This window comes from Ambystoma mexicanum, chromosome 9 (assembly GCF_040938575.1).
Source record: "Ambystoma mexicanum isolate Mex_15411 chromosome 9, UKY_AmexF1_1, whole genome shotgun sequence".
NCBI lineage: Eukaryota > Metazoa > Chordata > Amphibia > Caudata > Ambystomatidae > Ambystoma > Ambystoma mexicanum.
In genome coordinates, this window is record NC_090931.1 from 1058941328 (window position 1) to 1058966936 (window position 25609).

At 44.3% G+C, this 25609-nt stretch overlaps 1 protein-coding gene and 1 long non-coding RNA gene across 6 annotated transcripts in view; both read left to right on the top strand.

The window, feature by feature from the left end:
* The window catches only part of LOC138488927 (uncharacterized), a 124204-nt gene extending 100663 nt beyond the window's left edge, over positions 1-23541 (top strand). The window contains exon 2 of the long non-coding RNA XR_011274730.1: positions 23158-23541. This is a non-coding gene — a long non-coding RNA (uncharacterized lncRNA). The remainder of the gene's footprint in view (positions 1-23157) is intronic.
* RBMS1 (RNA binding motif single stranded interacting protein 1) overlaps positions 1-25609 on the top strand; it is an 834814-nt gene that overhangs the window by 236326 nt on the left and 572879 nt on the right. The window lies entirely within an intron of this gene.

Below are 25609 nucleotides of genomic sequence, written 5' to 3' on the forward strand. Positions count from 1 at the left end.
CAACAGATTGCTTCCCACAAATGTATGAGTTTTGTAAGTACACTCAATTCTGCTAAAATTACAACCATGTTCTGCTATGATACTTGCTCAGTTTTGCTTTTCCCTTTACACATCCAGTACTACATGACACAGAATGCACAGAAAGAAACAGGCAATGATGAGCGTCGCCTTTCACGGGGCCCCCATTGGAATGTAAATCCTATGTCGACCCACACGCTCTCATGAGCCCCTCATGCAATGCTCTTGTGTTCTGTGCATTCAGACACGCACAGCAATACATTTACAAATGGATAACACACACTCAGAGTAACACAATGTAAAGAAAAAGAAGAGGACTTGGTGATGTACTTTTGTCTGACATGGGAAAGATAACTTGGGAGCTCTCCACTACACCCAATCAGGGGTCAGTGTCTTTGAAAGCTAAATAGTTGGATGTAACTATTGAAGATAGGATAGCAGATTCAGGGGAGATCTGCAAAACAGGCGACATACAGTTAGCATGCACATGTGATGCAGTGTGTAGCGATGAGAACATCAACGCAATGACCACATCGGAGGATGTGCAACTAAGAACGCTTCTGACCATTGAAAGGAGTCATAAAAAATCTCTCTCTCTCTCTCTCTCTTTCTCTCTTTCTCTCTCTCTTTCTCCCCCATCCTCCCTCTTTTTCCCTCTCCCTTTCCCTCTTTTTCCCTCCACCTCTCCCTCTCCCTGTTTCTCCCACCCCCTCCTTCTCTTTCTCTCTTTCTCTCTCTTTCTTTCTCTCTTTCTCTCTCTTTCTCTCTCTCTCTCTTTTTTATTCTGGAGATGTTGCTTTGCGTGTGGCTGCGTCAGTGGCACGCCGTGCGTATCATGTCTGCCCTGGCATCCAGGTCCCTTTGGAAACTCCTTTTAAGGAATGCTCTGTCATATCTCTGCAGTCTTTCCCTAGAGTTGGGCTCCCCGTTTTTGAGAATGTATTTGGATTGTGGGCTGCGTTCAAAAGGTCTAAATCTCGCAAAGTGCGAGCATTGTTTACATAGCTATGGAAAGAGCTGCCTATTTATAAAATTCCCTTTTTGTTGGCATTTCCCGATAGTCATACAAGTAATGTGCTAATAACAGCTGTCCAGTGAGTGTCCTTAAGTGACCTGGTGCGGGTTAGTAGATTATAAAATTCAGTGGCCATTGATAGCTTCGCTCACGTTCCTCACCAGCCATGTCACTGTTAGGGGCCATATTAAAGAAGCTTTGTGTGGGCGCAAGTGCTCTGAGCACTAGGGAAGAACTTGCCCAAGTACAAAAAACACTTTAAATGCATTTTTGCACTTTGACCCGTGCTAAGAGCAGGGCAACTTGCACTGGTGCAAACATTTATTGTAAGAAGAGGGGCCTAATTTACAAAGCCGTTTTTCAATCAGAAAGTCCCACTGAAAAACGCTTTGTAAAATGGGCCATTTTTTCACCAGTGTTAATTGCATTTGCACCAGTGCAAAGTGTTTGCAATATGGTGCTTGGTGTTTACCCAGCTAATCAGAGAAAAAATAATTTCTGGCCACCAGTCCCATGTCATGAGGATCACATTAAGCCATGCCTGGGCATTCATTTAACAGCACTTTAGAATGTGGCACTTTTAGTGTTATGGTCTACAATTTGAGGTATCGCCCTAGATGCCCGAGACAGTGCTTAAATTGAAATAAGGGCCCTAACGAGGCATGAAACGATATTTGTGGGCGGGCCATAAGCGGTGTCTGATGCGTATTAGAATAACAAGTACTAAGGAACCTCTAAAAAAGACGTGCTTGTTAGTTTGTTTGTTTGTTTGTTTATATTATGACTAAAAAAGTGCCCTTACAGAAGTGGAAATGGTTTTGCAACTGGATTTAAAGGGAGAACAATCCTATGGCAAAAGGTGTGTTACACGTTATATATTTAATCAGAAGCAAAAAATATTCAAATATAAAAATATAAAAAATATAAAAATTAAATCAAATCTATAGGTAAATGCAGTTTCCAGTTCCCCATTTCTTTTCAAGGAAATCCAAGACGCTTATGTATTAATACATTTTTTATGTGTTCTTGGCCTTCTTCTATTCTCTCTTTACAGCATTCGTCTTTCTGCTTTTATCGTTTCTTTTGATTTTTCATGTCACTTTTATGCTGATGACTCCCAGTGCTGACCCTCTCATTTTCCTGTTTCTCTGACACCCTTCACGCCCCACGGTCTGTCTCCTGGCAATCCAGTGTTAGATAAATTGCCAATTTCTTCACTTCAATCCGGCAAACAATGAAGTAGTCTTTTTTTCACTCCATGTCAGCCCCTCAACTATTTAACCCTCCTGCTCCTCCTTCTCCCTCTCCTCTTTTCCCTTTTCTACTTTCACTTGCCATCTTGGTGTCATTTTTTTATCCCCTCTTTCCTTCTCCTCTCCCATTTCTAATACTGCTCTCACTTGAGGCTTCTATCTCTATAATATCCAAAACTTTAAATGCCACTAAACTCATCTCCTCTATTATCTTTTCTCGACTCGACTATTGTTACTTTTCAAGTTGGACTCTCTGCCTTTTACCTTACACCTCTTCGTTCTGTATTGAACTTTCCTGTTCGAATTTTTGTCCCCTTTCCACATACTTCTATCACCCCTTCTCTCTTGTCAATTCCTTGGCTCCCCTTGAATTCTCCATTTCCACTTTTTAGCATTGTCTATAAATGCATTTTGGTCTCTCACCACTCAATCTCTTCTCTTTGGTTTCACTGTATCCGCCAACGCGTTTATTTCGCTCTCAATCCCAATTTCATCTTTCACTTCCCAAACCCCACTTCTGACACCAAGCATTGAGAGAGAGGAAACTAGGAGAAAGACAGAATTCTCTCCTGAGGAACCATGGGGCTAGACCATGGAGAAACACATGTTTAGAGAGAAAACAGAGAACGCAAATACTGATTGTGAATACTCGAAAGAAACAAATCATTGAAAAATTACTTGGAAATTAATGATTTTTTCAAAAAAATAATAAGCACAAGAGTGGAATACCAAATAACTAACAGCGCACCGCAACAGGGCGCAGTTGAAAAAATAAACTTCCCAAACCCCCTCTGCTCAGACTTTTGCTCTTTTTCCTTCCTTAACCCAAAACATTGTAACGTAGTACCCTTTCCATTAGATCATCTCCGTCCCTTGCCATCTTTTTTCTTTGTGACAATTCTTTCTATCTGTAACTGACACTCTTCATTTCTCTCAAATATTCTACCCTATTATTGTCCATAATGTTATTTTATTATGATTTGTATTGTTGTATTCGTGTGTACAATACTTTGGCAAAAGTGCTGTACACATTCTAATAAAATCTAAATACAAAAAATACATAGCTGCCCACCAGCTCAATGTCAAGACCTCAATAACAATATTTTGCTAAAATCAAGCTATTGCCAAATAATCTAATTACAAATGCCTAAAGCTGTTAATGTAATTCTATACATGGGTGAGAGTAACCTCTAGCGGGCAGTAGGTCACTCATTATCTTTCCATGGACTTTTAATGTGATGAAATCAGGTTGGGGAGCCGGACAGAACACTGGCCGAGCCCTTCTCTTGGAAATAATGTTAACCCTTCCATGGATAAAGCTAGCTCTGACTACGTAAAGCCTTAGTCCCCTGGAACTTGTTGGAGATTAACATGTTACACTTTGTAGTATTAATATTTACTGAGACAAGGTCATGCAGATAGAGTTCATAGAGAGGTGAATTAAGGGCAAGTTGTATGTGGCATGGAAGGCTTCCGACCACCAGAGTTCCTTAGGGAACATTTGGGACCCCAACACACCAGAAGCAGTGATGATGTGGAGGGTGAGGGTGACCTTTGGATAAGGTATCTGGATTTTTTCAGTAATTTCTTTGAGAAGTTGAGGCCTTCAGGCATGGGGTTGTTTTAAGGAAACAGTCAGCTGCAGTGGCAGAGAAGGGGCAGCCTTTGCCCTTTGTGCTGCGGGGCCCCCGAAGGATGAGCTGGAAAAAGTATGTTGTTTTTTTCGCTATCACTCAGAGAAAACCCACCATAGTCACACAATTGAGAAAGCAGGGCTAAAGTTATATGATAGGAGTTAGAGAAATAATGAGTGACCGAGAAAGGGAAGAGACTTATTATATGAAGTTGTGAACTTGTCCCAGTACCCAGTAGAAAGGACAAGTTATTACGCAACAAAGCCAATTAAGAAGTACCAAGCCTAGAAGAGAATGGCTAAATAAACAAAAGTGATATATGCCCAATAAGCAAAGGGATATTCAACTCAGAGGTGAAAACCCTAGAAGAGAGGTGCTGAGTCAGCACAGCTGGGATAAAACCAGTCAGATCAGAGACATTATAAGATTGAGGACTGATAATAATAGAAGCTTAGAAAGGGGCAGAGGAAATCCCTGAGCAAGTGCTCCAGGAAGGAAGCCCTGGGAAGAAACTACAAATAACAAACTGAGCATTAAGAACGTTTACCTTGAAGGACATTTTAAAAAGGAGACCTTATAAAATAGAAGAAAGAATGGTGTTCTTGAGGAGTTACAAGAGTTGATGCCTGTTCTACCAAGAGTGTGTACAATTCGAGGAGATATTGAATGAACTGGAAGGGAGACCAGGTGCAGACAACCTATTCCCTTGGTCTATTTAAGTTAGTTAACATTAGTGGCCGAGCTAGATAGGGTAGTTTGGACAGAGGACATATATTTATTTTGGATTTGACAACAACAAATGAGCACATGTTGTTTCTTTAAATAGGTAAGGTACTCCCTTATTGATGGGGAAAATTAGGCCACCTTATATTTTAATTAAAAAGAAAGTGAATCATGTCTTCTGTGTGTCTGACTCCTTCCTACCTCACCGACATATGGTGTCGGAAGTGCGATATCAACCAACTAATAGAAGTTGAGGACCATGTTGTTTTCTAAAGGAAGTCATAAAGCTCAAACCCCTACCGTGGCCACGGAAGAATCCATAGGTTTCAGTGTCCACTGTACTGATGAAATCCTGATACCTCCCAATGAGAGAAGATGGATACCCCCATGACTTATCCTGGCACCCCCTAAAGCTACATATATCTGGCTAGCCTCAAAGTCAGTGTTAGCCAGGCGATATGGCTTAGCTGTCATGGCTGTCATCATAGACCTTGGCTTTAGCAGAGATGTTAAGTCCTACTACACAACCACAGGGGTCATCCCTATACCGCTAAAGAAGGGGAGAACATCACCCAAGGGATTCTAGAGAAATCGTTATTCCCCATACCACAAAAATGACAAACTTAGAAGAAACTGAGAGGGAGACAAGGTGGTTCAGGGAAGCTGATGTTTCCACAGCAGAAACCGCTCAGGATGAAGTAGAAGAAACCACAACCCTTCCATGCTTGGCTTTCACACAAAGGAATGATCCGGTCCTCCAGAAGCCTTCGGGGGGTGATTAATGCAGAAGCCAGAAGTAGTCAACCCAGAACCTTCGTCTTCATTAAAAAGGGCCCACTGTATAGAGGCGACTTAACAAAAGAGGGTTTGGCCCGAAGTCAGATAGTGGTTACCTGGAGCCATAGAAGGGTGGTGTTAGAATTGGCCCATGCCCACTTGACTGCTGCCCATCAGGGAGTAGGTAAAACACCGAGTTAAGTGATAAACCGGTTCTATTGGCCAGGGTTTTTTGCAGATGTTAAAAACGATGTACTGGCATGTGACATCTGCCAGAAGATAGCAACCTCTACAGTTCCGATACTGCCACTATATCCCCTTACCAGTTATCAATGTCCCATTTTCTAGGATAGCGATAGACATTATAGGCCCCCTGGGAAATTCTAAGTTGGGGAATCGCTATATTCTAGTGATTGTAGACTACGCCACTGGGTATTCTGAGGAGTTTCCCCTCGCAACAACACCCCACAAAAAATACTGAAACACCTACTACTAGTCCTATCCAGAGTGGGATTCCAAACGGAGACGAGTATCGACCAGGGTACCAACTTTATATCCCGACTAATGAAAGAAGTAAAAGAACTATTGAACATAAAACTCTCTGAACATTGTGTACCATCCCCAAACCTATGGCTTAGTAGAGCAGTTTAACAAGACCCTATAGACGATTTTGTGAACATTGGTAGAAACTTGTGGGAAAAATTGGGATGTAATGATACCTTGGGCCCTATTCACAGTCATGAAAACCCCTCAGTTCCCTGTGATACTTCCCTTTTGAATTACTATATGGACGGGAACCCCAGGACGATATGGACATGTTTAAGGAAACCTGGGAGGAGAAAGAGGAGGCTATATATTACCCATCTCACAAACGGCCCAGAAACTGAAATCTGTGTTAGCCCCCCTGCCAACGTCAGACAATAAAATGATTTCCAAATGGCATGGACCTTACGGGGTACTAGAAATAAAGGTTCCTTGAACTATCTTATTTCACAACCAGGTAGGTGTCAGAAGGAGTGGAACATAGACCCTAGTGAGACTGCTACAGTTATTACGGCCACCATCCTCACCGACTCAGAAGTTGAGAACAAATCGATAACACCCGAGTTGCCATTGTCCCACCAGAAAGACCCAGGTGACTTACTGGCTCAATTTCCAGAGGTGTTCTCAGATCAACACAGAAGGGTACATCATTTTTTTCCATTACATTCGTACCCCGGATGTAAAAACTGTTAATCTCACTCCATACAGGATCCCTGAGGCCAGGAGGAAGATTATTGACCAGGAGATAGAGGAGATGCTCAAGGCTGACATCATTGAGCCCTCTAAGAGTCTATGGTCCGCCCCTGTTGTCCTAGTAGCCATGCATGATAGGTCACAGCACTTCTGTATGGATCTTAGAAAGCTGGAATCAATATCCGTCTTTGACAACTATCCATGTCCTGCATTCACGACTTAATCAAGAACCTGGGGATGGCCAAGTATATCTCCACTCGTGGTTTAAGAAAAGGATATAGGCAGGCTCTCCTAAATCCATCGGATAGGGAAAAGACAGATTTTTCACCACCTCTGGACCTTTTCCAATGTGAGGTTCTACCCTTCAGACTCCATGGAGCACCTGCCACCTATCAGCGACTTATGGATAATGATTCAAAACCATACTCGGCTTTCTGTGAAGCCCACCTTGATGATATCGTCGCACATGGCAACAGCTGGCTGGAATACCTGCACCACCTGTACTCCACTACCCGTGCTCTGAGAAAAGCCAGTCTCGAAGACAATGCTCAAAAGTGTCCCTTACACCAATCTACAGTGAAACATCTTGGATACTTTGTGGGGAACGGCTTAATCTAACCTCAGTTGGAGAAGGTGAATGCAGTACGACAGACCCCCATCCCAAAAACCAAATGAGATCTTCATGGTTTCTGGGTCTAACAGGCTATTACAGACAGTTTATCCCCAGCGAGTCTACCTTGATGGCAAACCTAACGGATAAAGTAAAGAACTCCCATCCCCAGAAGTTTATTTGGACTAAACAAGATGAAGTAAGCGTTGTGGGCCTGAAAGCCACTTTATGTCAACAACCTGTCCTGAAGATGCCTGCCTTTAATAAAAAATGTATTCCACAAACGGATGCACCAATCCGGATACTCAAGAGTGTGATGGGGTAGAACACCCGGTCTTGTATACCAGTCAAAACTCTTTCCCAGAGAAGAACTTTTCCTATGCTATGGTAGTATTTGAAGCATTAGCAATCAAATGGGCTGTTGTCCACCTAAGGTATTATGTGGCATGAGGAAACTTTAGATTGCTAATGGACCATTCTCCCTTGTCCTGCATGAGTATAAGAAAAGAGACTTATCCCTGAATAATAAGGTGGTTCCTGGACTTGCAACCATTATATTTCACTGTAGAGCACTGGAAGGGGAAAGAACAGTGAAACCGGGACTTTCTCAGTCGAATTCCTCTCGATAAAGATGGGCAATCTCCACCTCAAGGGGAGGGGTATCTGACGAATTGCAGGTATCCCCCCCTTCTCCCCAAAGGGGAGCCCCCCAGATCCCTTGTGAGGCTAAGAAGGTGAGCCTGCTCTGCAAAACACTCCTTAGGGGTCGATGCAAGTGGGACCTCACAGGGAAAGACTCCCCCATTGGGGACAAGGACTCACATTCCTGTGAGGAACTCCCTACACCAACAGATTTAATGGCATACATGCGTCTACCTGATAAGCCTAAGAATGTGACATTCTTATCCTGGTCTGAAGGCAATGCAAGAGTAAACCCAATGGCACGAGAAAAGGAAGATGTCTCTTTAATGCAAGACACATATTTACCTGTGCCGAGGAGGAATAGAGGAGAGGAATCTGATGTGCAGGGGAAGCCCCCTGACATCCTTACGCCGGCAGGAGGCAGAGTGCAAGTTAGTCGTAGAGCCTGTGACATGTGTATAGAGAAAGAACGCAAGGGTGAGACGTCAGAGAACCGGCATGACCACAAGCTGGACGTGGTGGGCAGGATGCCCCAAGAACAACGCTGATATCGCTCTCATGAAAAAAGCGAGGCTCGCTTCCAACCAGCAGCACTACTGCAAAGCAGGAGTCTGACCCGGACCTGAGAAAGTGAAGGCGGAAAGCTGACAGAGAAAGAGAATAGTCCCCAGTGAGAGCCAAACTCAACCATCGCGCCCTACCAAGTCAAAGGTACCTGGGAGACTGGGCGTTGCGGCAGGCCTACAGGATATCACTATCACTCCAAGAAAACCTGTCACAGAAACGAGAAATCAGGGCTAAAGGTATGTGATGGGATTTCGAGAGTGATCCCGAGTGACAGAGAAAGGGAAGAGACTTATTATTTGAAGATATCAACTCAACCCAGTACAAAGGACGAGTTATCCAATACACAACAAAGACATTAAGAAGTGTGAAGCCTAGCAGAGAAGGGCTAAATCCACAAAAATGTTATATGCCAGATACGCAAAGGGATATTCAATCCAGAGGTCAAAATCCTAGAAGAGAGGTGCTGAGTCAACACGGCTGGGATACAACCAGTCAGATCAACGACATTATAAGATAGAGTACTGATGATAATAAAGCTTAGAAGGGGTCAGAGCAAAACCTTGATCAATTACTTCAGGAAAGAAGTCATAGGGAAAAACAAAAAATAACAAACTGAGCATTACGAAAGAGAACCTTAAAGGACGTTTTAAAAAGGAGACCTCCGAGAAGAGAAGAAAGAAAAGTGTTCTTGAGGAGTTACAAGAGTTAATCGCAGAGACTGTCTGTTGTACCAAGCGGGTGTATAATTCAAGGAGATATTGAATGAACTGGAGGGGTGACCAGGTGAAAACAAATCATTCCCTTGGCCTATTTAAGTTAGTTAACGTTTGTGGCAGGTCCATATAAGGTAGTTTTGACAGAGGACATATATTTCTTTTGGACTTGACAACAACTAACAAGCACCTTTAGCTATAGGGAAAGTTAGGCCTTCTTTTATTTTAATTAAAATGATAGTGAATCTTCTCTTCTGTGTGTGCGACTCCTTCTTCTGACCTGCCACTGTGCACCTGGATCATGGACCATCGCAATCAGGGATCCATCCTAAGCATAGATCGGAAACTGCCGTGGTTTCTGTCTGGGACAATATTTTGGCCAACTCTGACTGCCTGTCACCTTTGATAGGGTGGATCGCACCATTCTTTTATTCTACTTTTCCCATTTTCATTTCTGTCTTGAAAATGTCAGACAATGGATGGCTAACAGTTAAACCCTTTAAAGACTGGGTTGAGGTTACATGGGCCAATATGAAACATCTGTGAGGGACACATGTCAAAGCCCATCCCCACCTCTGCTCTTTGGTTCCCACAAATGTTTCTAATAAGATGCACTATCTCTGTCTCATCTTGGAACCCGACTTTAGCCAAGTTTAGCAAATGAACAAAGTAGAAAAGTCCTTATTTTTTGCCTCCATTTGCTCAGATGTAATCTTCCTTATCTATCCCAAGCGTTCCATTCAGCAGTGGCATTGGTAAACTCACAGCTCAATTACGCGAGTGCCTTCTATGCAGGTATTTCAAAATACCACTTTATGTTAAACAATGGAGCTGTCAGGCTTACAGTTAAACATCCTACCGTTTTTTTCAATTTCTTCTTCAAGACACACCTTACATTGGTTACCTATTCATAAATGCATCCTTTTTTTTTATTTAACTTTTAAGCGTGTTTGTGATATGGCACCTCAAAATCTTGCGTGCAAATTACAGTCCTATGAACCAGTGAGATCGCTGCTATATCTACAGATTATTTCCCCCACTCATTTTAAAACTTGAAGTGCCAAATGAATTTCTGTACTGGAGCACCGCCTATGAAACAACCTCCCTCTGGAACTGTACATGGCAAATGCCATTTTTGCATTTCGGAAAGGTTTGAACACATCTCTTCAAAATATTTTCTGTTTGCATTTAGGCACAGTTGAAATAACAAGAAGTCTGTGTAAAGTCTGTGTAAACTGCTAGGTACCTTGTGTTTTGCGTTTTATCATTTCCCTCAAATCAAATCAAGTGGCAGTAGACACCATCATGGACCAGTTCAGGAGGCCTTTTGAATGCAGAATAGCAGAAGGTTGAACACTACAAGACAGCAGGATGGCCAAACTGGGACGTGTTTGAGGGGATCATTTTAGCAGGTTATGTAATTATTTTTGCATAGTGTGATGATTCACCAGGTCTCCTCCCTTCTCCCCATAGGGGAGCCCTTTCCTCTGAGGCTAGTGAGGTGAGGCCACTACCTAATAGTTCCCCTAGGGGTGGTAATGTGCGGGAGGACCTCTTAAAAATGGACTCCTCTCCTGGGGATAATGACGTCCACCTGGGGGAAAAACCTCCCTACAATCATGTCACAGAACCCCCGAATCTCATGGTCACCCTTTTCACCCACCATTGATAGTGGAACCATGTGTTACTGTAAAGCCATGATTGTGACAAATGTAGATCATACTGGGTCGAAGAACAAGATGAGATGCCATATGCTAAACCAGCCAAGTACTGAAACGAGCTGGCTCACTGGCGGCATGAAGAGGGCCAAAGAGACTTTCCAAGATTGTGTTGACATTATGCGAGGGCTGAGTCAACAATATAAAGTAGAAAACAAGAACAGATTAGAGAGCTCTCATTGCGGAAGCCAGCAGCATGCAAATCCTGCCTGGGAGATTCAAACAGGAAGGACCAGAGACGCAGAGAAGCTGTTCCTCCAGGCAAAGGCTGCAAAGAATGGGACGCTGCTACAACATCCCAGGAACCGGCTGGGAGCTGACTCCCCAGAAAGAAGAAACAATCGAGGCGGTGGCGCGACCGCAGAAAGGTGGACCGTGAGGTCTGGAAACAGTGCCGAGACCACCAACTGGAGCCTGCTGCAGAGCCGTGCAGGTGTCGGAAATCGCAGAGGAAGGAGCCAGCTACACCAGGAAGAACCGTAGCCATGTCCCAACAGAGAACAAGGCAACGGGAATGGCGGGAAGACTGGGAGGGTCCGGGAAGCCAAACCAAGAAGCCAGAGTGCATCAGGACATATCTCCTTTGTCACAGTGGTGACAATCAGAACCATACCATTGAGCCAGAATGCATAATGAGTTATCACTCTAGACACAGTGGTGACAACCCAAACAATACCATTGAGCCAGGGTGCATCAGGAGTTATCTCCCTCGCCGCAGTGGTTAGCCAAATACCACTGCTCAAGCAGAGTGTATCGGGAATCATGTCCATTCTCGCAATGGTAAACCAAACATCACTGCCCAAGCAGAGGTCAGGCCAATACCACTGAGCAAGCAGACTGTGTCAGGAGACATCTCCCTCATTGCAGTGGTCTACCCAATACTGCAGCCCAAGTAGAGTGGAAGGCAGCCATCTACCTCATCAGAGTGATAAATGGAAGCCAGATAAGGTTATGGGTTTTTATACTTCCTGGAAGGAATTGAAGAGACAAATTCAAGTGTTCGGCAAGAGTGCTTAACGATTACTTTGGAGAACATTCATAAAAGGACCAGGAGAAGGGAGTCATTTCCCTGGTCCTTTGGGATGGAACATTGAAGGAGTTACTTCTACTATAAGATGGAAGTAAGAAACCGGGAAAAGGGAGTCATTGGGCCTCATTACAGGTTTAGTGGTATCCCGCTGGTAAATCTGGCGGGATACAACCAAACGGTAATACTGTTACTGCCACTTTGTTTGCCGGAATTACCAGCAGATTACGATTGGCGTCAAGTGTATGGAATTCCCTTTTTCATGGAGTCCTGGGAATTGACGGTATTACTGGCACCAGCAATACCAGTGATGATAATACTAGCATTTGTTGGTAGTTGGGTGCTGGAATTACTGGCAGCTCGGAGCGGCAGCTAAATCGGCTCACCGGTGCAGTATCATGCCAGTATGCAGTAATACCGGCACGTTATTACCGCACTGGCACACTCAAAATGAGTCCGATTCTTCTGGTGAAGGAAGCACAAACTTCTTTTTAGTTAAAGACTTATGTTTGTAGCATTAGGGTTAGATTAGTTGGTTTCTGACGGAGGACGGAGACCATTTCATTTTGACAGACATTCTGACACTCGCCATAGTTTTTCTAGGTTGAGGCAGGGCAAGCCTCTTAGAAGTAGGGAGAGATGGGTTTCTTTATTGATTTAATAAAAGTGTGTAGCCCACAAGATGACCTGGCCCCTCCTTGTCAGTCTCCTTCTTCTACACCCTCACAATAGACCGTGAGTAACTCTTCAGAGGTGAAAATGTTATCCCCTCCTAACAGGATCCATCCAGTCATCATCATTATCGCCTACAGTGGTTTCCTGGGCAGAAGTATGATGAAATGGTGTGTCCAGGAATAGTATTGTGGCCAGTGTGAATCATCATGCTGAAGACACTGTTAAGGTTTGTCTGCCTTTTGTGCAGAGTGGTAACACCCATGCAGGCTCTGGCATCCACCTTCAGCAAGTGCAGATTCTGGTTGTCCAATGGTGAAAGTAGGCCCTTCACATTGTGTGACTGGTGCCTAAGTTGGCACAGGATGCAAGGTTTTTGTTTGTGCTAATACACTACCATTCAAAGTGGTCTGTGGTGTCGTGGAAACAGGGACCCCTATACCGCAAGCATAGTACCATTTTTGGATAGGGTATTGCATGATGAGAGTTTCCTCTCTGCCTTAATGGCTGACATTGGGGTGTAGTTTAAGTCCAGCTCAGTCCCTGATTTTATTTTTATTTTTTACATGGACAGGCATATGCTATAAACCAATCACTCTTTTATGCCCCATGTCTTCAACAGGTTGTTTAAGGGGCGCTCTCCAGTTCGTAAGAGTCTCTGGGTTGGACTAGTGCACAATGACATGGTGTGGGCTTACTGTATGACACCGAGTGCTACAATGGGCATCACCCCCTTTTTAGCCTTAAATTGGGGCAAACGTGTGCTGTAGCAATAGCTTTTGATAGGTTTATTTATAGGTTCTGCTAGTGCAACATGAGAGATTTAATGCCTCTTGATATGCAATCCTACCCCACAATTCTGGGTAAGAAAAACAGACGGTGAATTAAAAAAATGTATTTAAACAATTGAATTACAAATGAAATCTAGGTAGTCTCTGTCTTTGCACCAAGGAGATCACTCCAATATTATAAGCTCAAATGCAATTGGTGAAACAAACTCATTTTACCTGCCTGTACGAATTTCACTACTGGTTTTTATGCAAGCATTCAAAGCAACTTCATATAAATAGATACATTCTAAATGATACTAAACATTAATATTGCTTTTATTTAGGCTGTACAGTGCTTTTTGGCCACTGTAGGCCTTTTCAATAGAACCAATTCAACATTCTACATGAGGGCTTAGGTCTGTTTGACTGAATAAAATTGGCCTTTTCCTACTTGACATAGATTGTTTGGTTGTTTTTTATGTTCGAAATTGCTGTGGGAGACCCCATGCACCCGCCGCATCTCCCCCACCTTAACCTATTACCTTACCCCACCCCACATATATATTTATTTTATTTTGACCTCATTTCAACAAACAAATCAAAATAATTCAGTCAAATAGGAAAGGTCAATTTGACTTTCGATCAAGTATGCTAATACCTACATGAGCATGCGGTTTTCTCCAGTATCAAGACAGGTATGGTATTGGAGAAAAGTTACTTGAACAAACAGCATTCAAAACATATCTTCCTTTCCCTTAGCTCCCCTAATTTGTGTGTGGTGCTGTGAATGTATTGGTTATGTGCAGGTCATATAAATGTAGACAATGGACAGCTTGCATTTGGCTCCTGCAGGTTTGGATTCAGAAAATAATGCTCTCAGGTATTTTTCACTTTACTCTGGAACACGTGTGCAGTCTTCTCAGAATATGAATAGACACCTTCTAATACACTAGTATGGATAACTTTCAATACACATACATGTGTATATATGTGTGTTTGTGTGCAGCTTTAACTACATGTGTGCAGCTTCCACTAAACATGGGTCTTTTGCTTTCAATCTATGTATGTACACTCAGCTTTAAATGTGCCTGTGTGTAATTCTTTCAATCTCCAGGTATGTGTAGTTGTATAGTTACATGTTAAACTCCTCTGTTATTTCACATTACGCCTGGATATACCTGTGCAGGGGTTTAACACTGCATAATTCTCTAAGAAAAGGATTCATTCTATGTGATAATTTCGGTTTCCACAAACTTATTAATTATGAATAGACTCACCCCTGGATGCAAAATGTTGCATGATATCGTATTAAGATATAGTGTGTCATGAACACACTACGAGCTGTGAGAATCTGTGTCGGCATGAGCTAAGGATTCTATCTTGGTGCATAATTTTACAAAAACGATTTCTACACCAAAGTTGCATTCAGTTTTACACCTCACCTCTCAATACAAAATGTATTGGGCTTTAAGGAAATAACTTCTCAATGGTACTTAATTCAATTGGGAGACACAAGTCACTATATTTAATACTACATCTATATGTTTGTCACTTTAACATGTCCATTTCCCCCAGTCCCTCTATTCCAGGGATTCTCCCATAGAAAACACTAAGGGAAATTTTGATTTACATTGGGGTTTTATTTACCTTTTTAAATGTGACTTCTCATTTGGGAAAAATTAGATTGAACCCGCTCAGCTTGGAATTACTGCCTCAGCAAAGCAGCTGGTTCTCTGGATCTGCGTTTTCAATATGGGCAGCTCATCTGTCTCTGTAAGGACTTCTCTCTTCAGCCTGCCTGCTTGCAAACCAGTCTCTAAATCGTCTCAGCTCTCCTCAGCCATCGCCAGTTGTTTTAAAGCTCCTACAAGATTAATCTCCACATTGTAATCTTTGGAGTGGACCCCACTACTTTTAAACATTTTGAAAAAGAGATCCCATTCAAGGCACCAATCACTACATTCTTACTGGTGCCGAAAGCACCAAAGCACAACTACATTGTGAACACCTGGGAGAAATTCTGCCATACCTTAAGCAGGCGGGAAAGGCAGAACTCCCTAAGGTTTTTTTTCTAGGTCTAATAGGATTCCGGATTTTGTCTCCCCCCCCCCAATTTGTTGTTGTATTGTACTTCTGAAAAGGTGTCCATCCTTAATTGAATCACTCAGTTGGCTTGATTATTTGCAAATGTTTGAATCATGAAGGAGCATTCAAGAACACAATTTAAATTCACTTGAGATTCATGTAGAGAGCACTGCCCCTCAATCGAAAGGGAACTGCATCTTTAACCCCAACGGAGTGCACTTACAATGAATTCTAAGAGTAGATCTGGGGCGACTGCCAACCGACAATTACTTTTTTGCTCCATTCATAATAGCCACATTTTAAGTCGTTCTTTACATCTACTGAAAGCAGGGCTCTGTCAGAAAAATATGCACCATTGTGTAGGTTTGCAATTGTCAACCTTCGAAAGGCCCTTTATACTCTGAGAGTATAGCTTGAATACAGGTGGCCAGCAGACCTAGCATCCTTGACAGGTGTCTCAACAAACAATTGTTACTTTGAGCATTGCTTTAAGTTCTTATTTTATCTTCGAAATTTTTCATGCAAGACGTTTTGGAATGAAATTCCTGCAATTCACTATGAACCCCAGAAATTGTGAGGAGTGTTCAGGTGTTAGCTCTGATTTTTCCCAACTCACCATAAACACCAGATTTTGCTATCAAGATACCTCTGCTCTTCATTCAAGTCATGTCAAGTAGCTATCATCCAGGTAAATTAGAAAGCAGATTTCCTTTGCTCTTGAGAAACGGTGTCACTGGCCGAAGGAGCCTCATAAATAAGTAGGGTGATGAGGACAAACTCTTTTCTAAATCTCCCACCAGTCTGATGCTGTCCGCTGCACACTGCATTTCTCGGATTACCCTGCATTGGGACAGAGTGTGGAACAGTCCCCACGTAAGGTCATTTCTTTTAAATGGAGGAGTGCAGAGCATTCACTCGCAGCTCCTGTTCGGTGTCTTTTTCCCTGCCGAAATATCAGCAGCTTGTCTTCCAAATCACTGAGGATGTTCATGAACCCTGCGTTGCTCACTCTACATATACTAGCCCAAAAGAAAAGCAGATTGTAAACTTGAAAGTGAGTAGCTGTCCCTCACTAGCGATCTCAGACGGTATACATGGATATCGATTGCAAAGATAATGTCCAGATACATTTGTGAGCTGATTTCTCTTGCTCTGAAAACCCGGTCACTGGGCAAAGGAGATTCTTAAAGCACAACAGTGCTGAGGATACACGGGAGGGCAAAGAAGAAAAGCAAAAAAAGGTGCCACCATTGAAAAGATAAAAATCATCTGTACGGACTGCCTAGTAGAATGGTTGTAACTAACCAATGGCAGGGCCTCAATTCTATGTCAAGACCGGAGCCGAGCATTATGTTTCTCTTCTTTATTTCTACCCTTTAGCAGATTTAAATCTTTATGCTTTTTTATCAAAACATTAAAAAAAATTATACCAAGAAAAACATATCCAGACTCCATTTTCATGAGTCCCTGTGACTCTGCTAGTCCCTATGCCCTTCCTTACATCTATGAGGCGCTTCCTGTCTAGGTCCCTTTCTCTTCTTTTTCTGATCTTCACAAGAGTTAAGTGTGAATGTATGTCTCTCCCTATGACAGATTGTGTTTACATTTTGTTTATGTTCCACATTAGGTTTTTACATAGATTGTGGATGCAGAGCACGCCACGAGCACAAATGCGACCTTCTGGCCGTTTGCAAACCCTCTTTTCCCGGTGTTCATCATTTTATCCCTCACAGCGTATACACGTGGTTTTTCCCTCCATCTACCCCGTAAGGCACGCATGCGCGCAGTGAGCAAGGACACAGAACCAGAGCCCAGCCTAGCCCGCGAGTAATTCACCTGTGTCCAGGACTTCGGCTGTACTCTGGAATTGTTTTACAGGGCATGACTACTTAGATTTAGTAGCCTGGAATGAACTGGGTTACTGCGTGCATCCACGAAGCATGCAGCCCTATCATATGGCCTTTCCTCTAACTGAGCCGAGTATTTCTAACAGCTATTTACATAACGGCCGAAGGAGCTTAGGCAGCATGTTTTAAGGAGATGTATAGACCGTAGGAAAGCCACACGAGTTGCAACATCCCAGTCTCGACTCTCAGGCTACAATACCTTTGCCGCCTGCACAATTCATGAGCAAGTCACACGAAAATAAAGACCTGCATACAGATTGAAGGTCTGCAGATAGAGAGAAGCCCAGCTTCCCAGCAGAGCCTCTTACCCCCATAAGACACCCACCCCATACCCCCTCCAGGAGGATGTGCCATTCAGCCTGCATCAATCAGACACCCAGGGACAATGTTACTATGGAGTCAGAAGAGGGGAGCATTGGAAGTCAGGAGCAAATATACTCTAAGGAAGAAGATACAGATTTGACTCTCAGTTTTAAGAGCGTGTTAGGAGATTCTTTAACAGATGCTGTGGCACAGGGGGTACGCTCACTCCAGGATAGATTAGATGCTCTGGACTACCCCATCGAGGACAGGTAAAGAAAACAGTTTCTAAAGAGACTGCCAGCACGTCCTTCGAACATCCCACTAGCAGGGCAACAATTAAGGGGAGTGATCAGACCCACAAACGCAGGGCCCCACTGTCTCCCCAGGGTCATAACAAGGAGGATAAGAGGAAACCTCCTGAGGTTGTCGACGCTTTAGAGGAACTAAAATATGTTTTCTTGCTAAAGTGGACTGTGCCAATCCTCCTACCCCTTCCCCAGGGGTGCAAAGCCCATGGGCTGATGACTCCTCGTCAGAATCTAGAGATTCAGACTCTAAAGCTTCCCAAAGATCTAGGAGAAAAAAAGGGAAGGAAAAGGAAGCGCAAAGAGAAGCATCTAGAGGAACACAAGGAGGAATTGACAGATACATTTAATCCAGAATAAATCATACATTCAAAATCAAATAGCTGGTGCCCATCACCCAGAGTTACAACATACATGGCTCAAAGGCTACTAAGCCTATTGAAAAAGAAGTGAGACTGCGTATGTGCGCAGAATGTCCCAAGCTAGAACTGCCGGGCAAGGTGGCAGAGACCCCAGAGCTGGACCCCAAAATGACAACTTTCATTTTCAAAGCAGCCAGAGACCTAAGAAAAGGTATGGACCAATCACTTCAGAGGCTGCCAAGAACTAATCCTAGACTTAGCAGGACCCATAGCAAAAATCATGGACCTAGCAGAAAGGTCCAGGGACATCGGGGTTCCAGTGGATCCAGAGGTCCTAGCAAATTGGGCTCAGAGAGCATTATGCTTTCTAGGGAATGCAACCTGTGCTCTGTCCTCTGAAAGGGGAAAGAGCCTTCTATTGAAGGTGGATTCAAAGCTAAGAGATCTAGCATCATACAGGGCGGATGAGGCTGCCCAAGGTCTACTTTTTGGCAAAGCTTTTGTGAAAGAAATGGGGAGATTCGTAGGTACATATACAGCCCTCGAAAAGAACAAGCATTGATTAAAAAGATTTCCCCACAAGAGTTTTTGCTGCGACCGGCCGCAGCAGAGGTTGTGCGTCAGGTTGTTTGCATGCACAGAAAAGACCTCACAACTCCAGGGCACAATACTGGGAATCCCGTCAACAAGACGCCTTTTTCCCAGAACGCGGATGTGGGCTACAGGGGACTCAGAGGACGCAGATACTACCATCACCCCAACACTCCATCAGGTGAGAGAAGTAACAACCTACCCCACCATCAGGGGCAGGATGCTATTATTCTTTAAAAGCGGGCAAATGCTTTCAAATAATGCATGGCTGCTTCAAGCAGTGACAGGTTTCCACCTAGAATTCGGAGCTCCTCCTTATCAACAGAGGAGACCAAGAAACATAGCGATAGCATGCAAAGAAACAGACTTGCTAGACAGGAAACTCAGGGTGCTAGAGAGCAACGGTGCAATAGAACGCAACACAGCGAGACAGGCCTTCATAGGCAACATGTTCCTGGTTCACAGGAAAGAGAAGGTGAGGCCGGTGATAAACCTAAATGAATTGAACGGTTGGTTGATTTACAGACACTTCAAAATGGAGTGGGTACACCTCCTCAGATACATCCTTCGCAAAGGGGATTGGCTAGTATGAGTAGATCTGAGAGACGCCTACCTGACAGTCCCATCAGTGTAGAACACCGGCATTAGCTAAGCTTCATATGGAACGGACAGATATCAAATTCAAATGCCTCTGGTTCAAGCTAGCATCAGCACTGTGGGCTTTCACAAAGATTATGAGGTCAGTGGCTGCGACTATGAGAGAGGCATCTGAATGATCGTCTACTTAGACGACCTCTTGATGCTTGCAGAGAACAAACAGGTACTCATCGAGCAAGCTCAATGGGTGTCCGATCTCCTCCTTTCTCTAGGTTTTCTAATAAACCTAGAAAAATCGGAACTCTACTCAAAACAACGTCTAGAGTTGCTGGGGTTCATACTAAATGCCACGAAAAGGGACCCTGGAGCTACCGGGTCACAAAATAAGAACGATAAAGAGCTCAGAGCAACTCTGGTGAAGGACGTAATATCACTCTGGTCCATGGCCAGAATTGTCAGCCTTCTAGCAGCGTTGATACAAGCTATCTTGCCCAGGACCCTGCATTATAGAGCCCTGCAGAGATTAAAGATCTGACACCTGCAAGGAGGCCTAGGGTATCACAAGTTAGTCCCTCTAGAACCAGAAGCAAAGTCAGAACTAGAATGGTGGCTCCACAAAATGGAAGCCTGGAATGGGCATGCCATATTTGGAGACATGCCAGAACTAGTTATAGAATCTGACACCAGAAGAGTAGGCTGGGGAGCAAGGTAACGACACCTGGAGACAGGAGGAAGATGGTCCCAGAAAGAGCAGGACCTTCACATCAATTGCTTTGAATTGCTTGCAGGCTCGTTCGTAGTGAAAGCATTCACCAGAGACAAGGCACAGTGTTGCATCCAACTCAGAATGGACAACATTTCGGCGGTCCGATATATCAACCACTTAGGGGAGATGCGATCTTGCATGCTGGCAGAACTAGGAAAGACCTTCTGGCACTATTGCCTCAAGCACAAGATCTCTGTAACAACGGAGTATCTCTGTAGCGGATTGAAACGCGCGCTACTGAAACTACTCCAGCGACTGAAAGTTGCACAAAGAAGTGTTCACGTGAATAATAGCCCTCTGGGGGCCCTTGAACACTGATCCATTTGCTTCCAGGTTGAACAAACAATTACCAAGATTTTTCAGCTGGAGATTAGACCCAGAAGCCCAAAGAATAGACACGTTTCTACAAACATGGTCGGGAGCAGTACACTACGCGTTTCCACCCTTTGTAATGCTAGCCAGAGTACTAGCAAAGATCAGGAGAGAGGGAGAGCAGAAGTGGTATTGATAGCCACAAACGAGAAGTCGCAAGCATGATTTCCAGTTCTGATGGAACATTCTACGGATTTCCCAGGAGTCCCTCCTCCCAGGGAGGATCTCCTGCGAGGTCCATTAGGGAACTATCATCCTCTGACGAGGACCAACCAACTATCTCTGATCGTGTGCAGAATATCGGGAGCAGAAGGAGCTTGCCAGGCATATCGGGACCAGCTGCAGAACTCATCAAGCAGTCCCGGGCCCCCTCTAGGCTCAAGATTTACGAGAACACTTGGAAGAGATGGAGCTTATGGTGCAACCAGCACAACCTTCATCCCGTTTCTGTCCCTTTAGTACAAGTACTGAACTTTCTTGCTTCCGTAGCCAAAGAAGGGAAAGCTTTCCAGAGCATAGGAGTTTACAGATCAGTCATCTCAGCGGGACATGATCCCCTAGAGGGAACATGAATTGGGGAGCACTCAGCCGTAGTGAGACTCATGAGGAGAGTAAAATCGAGCGCACCTCCTCTTCCCAAATACGCACAGCTATGGGATGTATCAACAGTTCTGCGCCCACTTCTAGACTGGCCTCAAAATAGAGATTTATCCGACCAGCAGTTATCAAGCAAACTGGCTCTGCTACTCTGTTTAGTGTCGTGTAAAAGAGTGTCATACGTGAAAGCTGTAGAGATGGACTGCAAGTCTTTTTGCCCGGATGGAGTAACCTTTGCCATTGCGAAAAGGACCAAGTGTAACACTACAACTATCTCATACCCCTACTTCGGAGAGTGTCCCAAACTATGCACAGCAGAGTGCATCAAAGAATATGAGCTACGGATGGCAGACAAGCGTCTGGCGGGCCTAGCTCAGCTACTCATCATGTGCATGAAGCCATTTAGAGCGGTAGCAGCAGCGACCATAGCGCCGTGGGTGCGAGCGAGTATGACCCTAGCAGGCATAGATGTATCTAGGTTTGGAGCACATTCAGTAAGGGAGCCATGGCCTTCAAAGCTTTCGGAGCTGGCGTGAGCCTTCAAGACCTATTAAAAGCAGCAGACTGGTCCAGCGATAGCACGTTTCGGACCTTCTACTTTAAGCCTATAACGAGCGCTGCAGTGGCAATAGTTCAATAGCTTTGAACAAGCATAATGCTTGCCTCCATTCTTGACATAGAATAAAGATTACCCCTATCTTGGCGCAGGGAGCCTTAATTCTATTAAAGACACAGAGGCGAGCATTTTCCCACACATCGACGCAAGCGAATTGCATATGTTAATGTTAATGTTAAAGGTTACTTGTACCGTGCACTATCACCACCGGAGTGGTCCCCTGGCGTTCTGGCGGATCTGAAAAAGGATGGTGTGAAAAATGGAGGCTGTGGGAGCAGTTAGTGGGGTGCAGTGCAAATAGGAAAGTGAGATATGGTGTTCTGTTGGCAGCTTCAGTTCGGTTTGCACTGTTTGCTGAGCTTAGGTGCGATTCTCGAGCCTGAGCTATTCTCATGTGCTGTTGTGCATAGTTATGTGTTGTTTTATATTGTTGCGGTGTGGTAAAGTATGTGTGGTTTGCTGTGCAGAGATGTAGTTGTCTGAGTTTCTGTAGGAGAAGAGTTTGTGGAAAAATTAGGTTTTAATAATGGGTTAGAAGGATTTTTTTTTCTTACCTATTTGCTTTGGTTTCTGTGGTCGGCATCTATGACCATCCTGTGTGCTTTGATATTGTTTGGCATCCTAGTCGGTAGGTATGTTGTAGTTTGTAATTATCTTCTGTAGAAGTCTAGCAGTATGTGGACATGGGTTGGGGAGGTGTGTCCCCCCACCCCTGCCCTAGGGTTAGAGATGGTTCGGTTAGGAAGTTTATGGGTCACTCCCTTGACTTCTAGTGGGGGCTCCCTGTCTACTGTGGTATTCCTCTGTAAGCTTGGTGGTGTGTGTGCATGAGAGGTCCAAAATGTCCTCCTTGCACCCACCAGTTAGGGGTTGGTTAGGCAACGGATTGTAGGTCCCTCCCTGGGCTTCCTGTTTCTGCCAGAACGTATGATTCCTACTCGTTCCCTTCTGATTCTGGGCTGAAGAGCCACGTTTTTAGTTGTTTTCTGAATTCCAGATGATCCCTTGTATTGCCTATGTTTTATGGTAGGGAATTCCATGTTTTAGGAGCCAGGTGTGAGAAAGATGCTCCTCCGAATGTTCTTTTATCGTATGGTTTTGATTCTAGATGAATGTCATAGTTTGATCTGAGTTGTCTTGCTGGATGGTAGATAGTTATTTTCTTCTTAATGAAGTCTGCTCCTCGGCCATCTTTTTCACATAATAATGAAAAAGATGCATGACATTGCTATTGTTACATTGCGTCATGTTTCCCGGCCTAACACATGTTTTCTCTGGCAGGGGATGACCAGAAGACAACCTGAGGATAACAAAGACGAGCAAGAGCAGGCTACAGTCCGAGTTGCAGGGTTGGCCATAAAGAGGACTTTGTGCACAAATAATCTACATGGAAGGACGTTTGGACACTGTGCCAAGAGTTTGTGACAGGTTTATTGGCGTTACCACAGGATGTCAGTTTGAAGGCCTCTAAAGAAGAGGAAGGGACCTAGACAGGAAGTACCTCATGGATATAAGGACAGGCATACGGACTACTTGAGACACTGGGGCTCATGGGAAATGGAGTCTGGATATGTTTTTCTTCGTTGAAAATAAATGTTGTTTAAAAAAAGAAAGTATCAAGATTTAAATTTGCTGAAGGGAAGAAATAAAGAAGAGTAAGCATAATGCTCGCCTCTATGTCTTTAACAGAATTAAGACTCCCTGCGCCATGCTAGGGGTAATCTTTAGTCGTTTTGTTACAAAGCAATCATCTCCATTTGTCTCCATCTTGATATGTCGATAGAGAGAGAAATTACTTAGATTCTCCAAGTTGAACACAGTACTGAACCCATGTTATTGTTTCCTTACCAAACATGTATTACTGTATAAATTGTCTAATGAATATATCTCCTCTTTTATCACTTCTTCCTTTAGTAGGTCAACGATCTGTAAATGAACCAGATCATTCTATTCTTTGGGAAGAAGAAATGATGGGGGTAAACGGTATTGGTTTGGTTTTGTCAAAAATTGGATGTGAAAAATATTCACCATTTCTAGCATCCAAGGAACCTGAGGTATCGGCTCACGGTTAGCTATGATATTGTATACATCCCCCTACTAGATAGGAAAGGGGGATCATAGATGTGAAGGTGTTTGTGCGATGACCACATCTGTTGGTACAAGACCTGTGGAATTGTCCTCTTCGGGGAAAGAAGGCATATTTGGCTCGCTATTGGTACACTGTATCCCTAGAATTATAGGGGATGTACCTTTATTTACTGTGGTCAGTGTGAGCATTTCTAGCACGGCGGCCCCTACCATCAATGGTCTAAGGACAGACACGATTAATGAATAACTGATGCAAGGATATCTTTTCTTGGCCATGGATATGAATGTAGAGGAGTATTTTCTTTTGGCTTTTGGCCTGGCTTCTCCAAATATTACTTCTGCTGAGGTTTTGATAACATTGGAATCAGACAAGCCTGTTAATTTAGGGTTGATTTTCATGAACATGCTTTTCTCCCTCCCTTGGAAAATAGATGTGTTTGTATCACCCAGAAAACAAATCACTTTCTGGGCCAAACTGCTAATTGTTTCCAGGCCAAAGGGGACCTATTTGGTTTTGACCGCTTCAGCCATATCCGGAATACACAGAAGTAGCCCCATCATGTTGAGCATCCTGTCCTGGAAGGATGCCCAAGCCCTGTCTGTTCCTTTAAATCATGGGTGCACAACATACAGCCCGCAGGCCAGTTGCGGCCCGCCATGCTGTTTTTTCCGGCCCGCAAGCAGCATCGGCCGCCCTCCATTAGGAAAGTCTTTGTTGTCTTCCGGGCCGGTGATTGGCTCAGCACACACGCACCACTTCGCTCCTACGAGCCACGTAGTGCGTGTGTGCTGCACCAATGGAGGGCCAGCACTACGGCTGGCGTGGCCAGTAAGGCTTGATGCCGGAAGGCATTTCAGCCTTGCTGGCCACACCAGCCGTAGTACGATTCCACTTACCTCACCATCGTTCCAGCTTACCTGCCTTCCAGCACGTCTCCGGTAAGTGGTCTTTGTGTTTGTGTGTCGGGTCTGTTCTGCTGTATGTTTGTGTTGTGTATGTTGAGATGGGGGGGTGGGTGGTGTGTCGGATGTGTATGAATGTTTGTTTTTGAGTGTTTGTGTTGTGTATGTTGAGATGGGGGGATGGAGGGTATGTCGGATGTGTATGAATGTTTGTTTTTGAGTGTTTGTGTTGTGTATGTTGAGATGGGGGTTGTGGGGGTGTCGGATGTATATGAATGTTTGTTTTTGAGTGTTTGTGTTGTGTATGTTGTGATGGGGGGTGGGGTGGGTGTCAGATGTGTATGAATGTTTGTTTTTGATTGTTTGGGGGTGGGAGCCATGGGGCATAGTGTTTGGTTGGGGGTGAGGGGGCCATGGGGCATAGTGTTTGCTTGAGGGGTGAGGGACAGGGGGCATAGTGTTTGGTTGGGGGTGGGAGCCATGGGGCATAGTGTTTGGTTGGGGGTGAGGGGGCCATGGGGCATAGTGCTTGGTTGGGGGTGAGGGACAGGGGGCATAGTGTTTTCCTGGGGGGTGAGGGACAGGGGGCATAGTGTTTGGTTGGGGGTGGGAGCCATGGGGCATAGTGTTTGGTTGGGGGTGAGGGGGCCATGGGGCATAGTGTTTGCTTGAGGCGTGGGGGCCATGGGGCATAGTGTTTGCTTGAGGCGTGGGGGCCATGGGGCATAGTGTTTGGTTGGGG